This window comes from Arachis stenosperma, chromosome 9, assembly GCF_014773155.1.
Source record: "Arachis stenosperma cultivar V10309 chromosome 9, arast.V10309.gnm1.PFL2, whole genome shotgun sequence".
In the NCBI taxonomy this organism is placed as follows: domain Eukaryota; kingdom Viridiplantae; phylum Streptophyta; class Magnoliopsida; order Fabales; family Fabaceae; genus Arachis; species Arachis stenosperma.
The window spans coordinates 110,084,676-110,091,086 of NC_080385.1; the positions used below are offsets into that span (position 1 = coordinate 110,084,676).

Consider the following 6,411-nt stretch of genomic DNA (forward strand, 5'->3'; position numbering starts at 1 on the left):
CAGAAGATATTATTGATTCTCCTCTTTTTGTTTTTCTTGATTCTTGAACACAGTTTCTTTTTGGTACATTGCACCTTTGAGCCTAGCAGTGACTCTAAGCATTTTGTTTTCAAGTATTACCACCGGATACATAAACGCCACAAGCACTTAACTGTGGAACCCTTTGGATTCGAATTTAGCTTTGCTTAAATTCTCAGGCAATGGTGCTCAGAGTTCTTAAAGTCTCAAGCTTTTACTTGACACCTTCACACCACAAGCATATAGTTAGGGATAGCAACTCATTTGAGATTTTTAGGCCAATTTTAACCCTCCTAACCATTGATACTCAAAACCTTGGATCTTTTCTTTTTCAAATTTTTCTTTTTCTCTTTTTATTTTCTTTTTATTTTCTTTTTGCTGTTTCTTTTGCTTCAAGAATCAATATTTTTTTTCAGAGAATCCATAATACATCTCTAAATTCACCATTCTTTCAAGAGCCAATATGCTCAATTCCAATATCAATTATGCACAGTTTATTCATACATTCATAAAATAAAGGTAAGGCCACCACATCTTAAATAATTAGAGTAACTCATGATATAACTCAAAATCTTATGTACCTTTACTACTTCTTTTTTCAGTAAAAACTTTTTTCTTTTAAGCTTAATGAGGGATACATAAGATATCTTATAACAAAACAAAGAAAAGAAAATAATACTAGAAAGGAACAAAATATTGAATGTGATCATACACTAGAATAGAAAACAGATAAAAATAAAGTATAAGAAAAATAGGTAAGATAAGCGAAAAGGGAGAATGAAACGTGATCACCTTAGTGATGGCGGCTACTGCTTCCTCCGGTGAATCCTCTGGAGCATTTGAGCTCCCCAATGTCTTGCCCCTGTCTTTGGTACTCCTCCTTCATGATTCTTTGATCCTTCCTTATCTGATGGAGGATGACAGAATAATCTTGATGCTCTATCCTTAGCTGATCCACAAATGAAGTCAGCTCCCCTAGAGATGTGTTCAGTTGGTCTTAATAGTCACGGGGAGGGAAGTACATTTCCTGAGGCATCTCTGGTATCTTTGGTGGAGGCGGATGAATAGGCTCGTGCTGTGGTTCGTGTGCAGGCTCCCTGACATGCTCCATTCTCCTTTTCGTGATAGGCTTGTCCATCTCAATGAGGGTGTCTCCTCCTATGCGAACTCCAGCTGAGTTGCACAGGCAATAGATAAGGTGGGGAAATGCTAGTCGTGCTTGGGCAGAGGCCTTTTTTGCTATCTTGTATATTTCTTAAGGTATCACCTCTTGCACCTCAACCTCATTCCTGAGCATGATGCAATGAATCATTATTGCTCGATCAATAGTAACCGCATATCGATTACTTGTGGGGATGATGGAGCATTGGATAAGTTCCAACCATCCTCTAGCCACGGGCTTGAGGTCAAGCCTACCCAATTGGTAGGGCTTGCCTTGTGCATCCCTCCTCCATTGAGCTCCTTCCACACAGATATCCGCAAGCACTTGCTCTAGCCTTTGGTCAGAGTTGACCCTTCATGTGTAAGAGTGTGGGTCACCTTGCATCCTAGGCAATTGTAGTGCCAATCTTACACTCTCCTGGCTAAAATCTAGGATTTGCTCTCTGACCATGGTGCGCCAGTTTTTAGGCTCTGGGTTCACACTAGTGTCATGATTTTTGGTGACCCAGTCATTAGCATAGAATTCTTGCACCATTAATGTTCCAACTGTTGAAATTAAATTGGCCAAAATTTTCCTATCACTTCTCTAGATTTCTTGTTGGATTTCCGGATACTCATCTTCTTTGAGCCTGAAAATGACCTCGGGAATCACCTTTTTATGCCTCAGCACTCCATAAAAATGGTCTTGATGAGCCTTGGTAAGGAATCTCCATGTCTCTCAAGTTTCAGAGGCAGAGCGGGGGCTTTTCCTTTTCTCTTCCTTGAGGATTTTCTCATTTTTGGTGCCATGAAAAATAGGAATAGAAAGCAAAAAGGAGAGCTTTCCAACACCAAACTTAAGAACTTTGCTCGTCCTCAAGAAAATAGTAATAAAAGAAAACTAAGATAGTAAAAGAAAGAAGAAAAAGATAAAGGGGAAAGGGTAGAGAGGCTTTGACTAAGGGGGGATGCAGAAGGAAGAAGGAAAGTGTATGAAGGGTAATACGGAAGAAGGGAAAAGTATGGTGAAGGTGTGAGTATGAATGAAGGAAATGAGGGGTATTTATAGGGGTGGGAGGGATAGGGATCCGGTCATATGGGAGGGAAGAATGGAGGGAAGGCGTTTGAATTTAAAGTAGGTGAGGTTGGTGCAAAAGGTGATGGGATTTTTGAAGGGTTTAGTGAAAAGGGAAAGGCAATGAGAATGTAATTAATGAGTGTGTATTGGGTAGAGGAAAACTGGGTTGTGGAAATCAAGATTGAAAAAGTAGGAGAGAGAAGGGAATGAGTGAATGAAAGGTGGGGTAAGTGAGGGTTGGGTGGGACCCACTAGTTAAGAAGCTTTGAAATCTGAGTTCCCTTGCCCCGTCCTGGGCGTTGAACGCCAGGTATGGGCATTGAATCTAGGAGTGGATGATATTTTTTTTGAATGGTGGGGGCGGTCAACGCCAGGTTTGGGTGTTGAATCCAGGAGTGGATCATATTTTTTTTTGAATGACCTATGGGGACCAAGAAAACGGTCCTAGGGCTTTGATGAGCGGATGTTTTATACACTTTTTGGCATCATTTTCATATTGTTTTAGTTATGTTTTGTTTAAATTTCATTATATTTTCATAGATTTTAGTGTAAACAAATTTACATTTTTAGATTCTACTTCGAGTTGTTGTATTTTATGATGATTTTAGGTAATTTCTGGCTGAAATTGAGGAGCTTTGGCAAAGTCTGATTCAGAGGCAAGGAAAGCGTAGCAGATGGTGTCAGATTCTAACCTCTATACATTCAAACGAGTATTTCTGGAGCTTCAGAGGTCCAAAGGACGCGTTCTTAATGGCGTTGGAAAGCTAACATCCAGAGCTTTCCAGCAATTTCTTTTCTTCGTAGGAGCATGCCCGTATTAAGCATTGAACCCCAAGGAGACAAGCTAGCGTTGAACGCCCAAGAACCACCAATGGGGGTGTTCAATACCCACCAAGAAGCAAGGCAGCGCCAATCAACTCCCTAATGGTCGTCCAACACCCATTCCTCAAGTTGGACGCCAAGCTCAGCCCAAGTACTCAACCAAAGTGGGCCCAAGGATGGATGTTCGCACCTCAAGTCTAGTCGTCATACTTTTTGTAGTTCTTAGTTATTAGGTTATTATATATAGAACAAAGATTACCACTATTAGGGATCTTTGCACATTCGTACATTTCACTATTGTTTTCTGTAAAGCATGAGCTACTTAACCTCCTAAGTTAGGGTTAGGAGCTCTGCTGATTCTCATGAATTAATAATATTACTGTTTCTATTTCAATATACATTTGATTCCATTCTCTTGTGTATTTTCGGTCTTCATCTCATGAATTGAGGGTGAACCGTGACAATCACCCTTGTTCTACATGAGTTTTGTGTGAGTCCTGACCCGAATAGCATTGAACCACAGCTAGAGAATGCACTATGCATTCCTAGAGTGTGCCTGTGCGACTTTGGATATATAACATAGAATCCTGTTGACCGTGGGTTATTGAGGTCTCTGTGGCGTTAAGGATAGAGTCTGAGAAACAGCGTTTCCTGATCCGGAAGATCCGACCTTGTCTAAGGCATTTTAAGTAGGATCGCAAAGGGGAGTGGATTGCTTAGTGCTTCACCTTCGGCTATAGTAGGAAGCCATGAGTTAAGTTGATGAGGATTCTACATGAATTGCTCGGATATGGTGGACTGCTATGGTTTATAAGAGACTAACTTGATGAGGATGCTACATGAGTTAGTCAATTACGACTGCCATTGAATGAATCATTTGTTATTGAAGTAGACAGTAAGAAAAGTTAATCCAGAAAGAATACGCATCTCCAAAGCCTTAACTGAATATCTATAATTGCTTTTACACTAATCTGGTATTTCGTTCTTTACTATTTCGTTTATTCTTTCAAACAAATAACCATCTTTTCTAATCGCCTGACTAAGATTTACAAAATAGCCATTGCTTGCTACAATCTCCATGGGATTCGACCCTCACTCACCTGAGGTATTACTTGGACGACCCGGTGCACTTGCTGGTTCAGTTGTACGGAGTTCAATTTCGCGCACCAAGTTTTTGGCGCCGTTGCCGGGGATTGTTTGAGTTTGACAAACTATTAGACTATATTGTTGCTTAGATTAGGTATTCTTTAAGGTTTGGTTACTCTTTTAATTGTGTCTTTTGTTTTCTTTTTCAAAAAAATTTTCAAAGCCCTTTCTTTTCTTTAGTAATCTTTATCTTTTGTTTGAGTCTTGTGTCAGTTCTTAAGTTTGGTGTCCCGTCTGTTTTCACCTTTTTCTTTAAATTTTCGAAAATTATTCTTGGGTGTTCTTGATTGTGTTCGAAATGTTATTGGTAATTTTTCTTGTTTGATTTTAAAAATTTTAAGTTTGGTGTCATTTAGTTATTTTCCTTTAATTTTCGAAAATTACTGTCATTTGATCTTAAATTTTTAAGTTTGGCGTCTTTTAGTTGTTTTTCCTTTTCCTTAATAATTCGAAAAAAAATTTATATCTTTTATCTTTATTAAAATTTTTGAAATCTTTACTATCTTGTCTTATCTTGATTTAAAAATTTGAAGTTTGGTGTTTTCTTGTTAGTAAAGTTTAAATTTTGAATTTCAAATCTTATCTTTTCAAACCTTTTTCAAATCTTTATCTTATCCTTTGTTTATCTCTCTTTAAATTTCAAATAAATTATCTTATCTCATTTTAATTTCAAATTTCAAAATTAAATCTTTTCAAATTTCAAAATCTTTTTCAAATCTTTACGATATCTTTTTACTTTAATTCTTTCCTATCCTATCTTCTTCAAAAATTTTAAATTTTAATTTCTTATCTTTGTGAATCTTTACTATCTTTTAAATTTGATTTCAAAATCTTTAAATTTTTAAATATTATCTTTCTAAATATTTTTAAAATCTTTATCCTATCTTTCTTTTTTAATTTAAAAACTTATTTATCTTATCTTCTTTTTAAATTTAAAACTTTCAAATTTCAAATCTCTACTTTCTTTTAAATTTGAATTTCAAAATCTTTGTTTGACTTCTTCTTTCTTTTTTTTCAGAAATCACCATTTAATTTTCAAATCTCTTTAGTTAATTAGTTATCCTAGCTTTTAATTTCTTTTATTCTTCTTTATTATTTTGAAATAAATGCATAAAATAAAAGTAAAACAAAAAGATTTTGATTTTCAATTCTCTTTTTTCTTAATTTTTGAATTCTCAAGAATATATCTCTCTCCATTATTTCAAATTCTACCTCCCCTCTCTACCTTCATTCTTCTTATCTTCTCTAGATATCTCACTAGGAGCTCTCTACACTCGGACAAAGAAACTCTCATTATTTCTTTTCTTAGTTTTCTTTTCTTATTTCTGAGCAGGAACTGGATAAAGAACCTCTCTTTGATCCTGAACCAGAACCTGAGAGGAATCTAATGAGACGGATACAACAAGCTAGAGAATAACTCTCCAGGGAAAACCTCACAGGGCTTTTCGAATAAGAAACTGAGAATACAGACATGACAGCTAATCCCAATGACAGAGGAGACTCAAGAAAGGTCCTAGGTGACTTTACTGCACCCACTTCTGATTTCTATGGCGCAACATCTCTATATCTGCCATAAGTGCAAATAATTTTGAGATGAAGCCTCAACTGGTCACTTTAGTTCAATAGAACTACTAGTTTTATGGACTTCCACAGGAAGATTCAAACAGATTCATCTCTAATTTACAAGCTTATGCTTTTCCTTTTTGCTACAAGGGACAGAGCTAGGTTATGGCTGGATTCTCAGCCTAAGAAAAGTGTAGATCTTGGGAGAAGGTGGTCAATGCATTTTTGATCAAGTTCTTTCCACCTTAGAAGCTGAGCAAGCTTAGGATGGAAGTTCAAACCTTCAGACAGAAAGAGGGTGAATCCCTCTATGAAGCATGGGAGAGGTACAAGTAACTAATCAAAAGGTGCCTCCTAACATGATTTTAGATTGGACCATGCTAGATATCTTCTATGATGGCCTTTCTAAATTATCCAAGATGGCATTATACCATTCTGTTGGTGGATCACTCCACTTGAAGAAAATGCCTGAAGAGGCATAGGAACTCATTGACATGGTTGTAAATAACCAATTCATGTATACTCCTGAGAGGAACCTTGTAAACAGTGGTGAAGCTCAGAAGAAAAGAGTCTTGGAGGTTGACACTCTGAATGCCATATTGGCTCAGAATAAGATCCTGACCCAACAGGTTAAAATGATCTCT

At 36.9% G+C, this 6,411-nt stretch overlaps 1 non-coding gene across 1 annotated transcript; it reads right to left on the reverse strand.

The window, feature by feature from the left end:
- Positions 1 to 6,025: 6,025 nt before the first annotated feature.
- On the reverse strand, positions 6,026 to 6,133 carry LOC130952481 (small nucleolar RNA R71). Its single transcript, XR_009074660.1, has one exon. It is a non-coding gene; the product is annotated as a small nucleolar RNA R71 (small nucleolar RNA).
- Between the last annotated feature and the right edge of the window lie 278 nt (positions 6,134 to 6,411).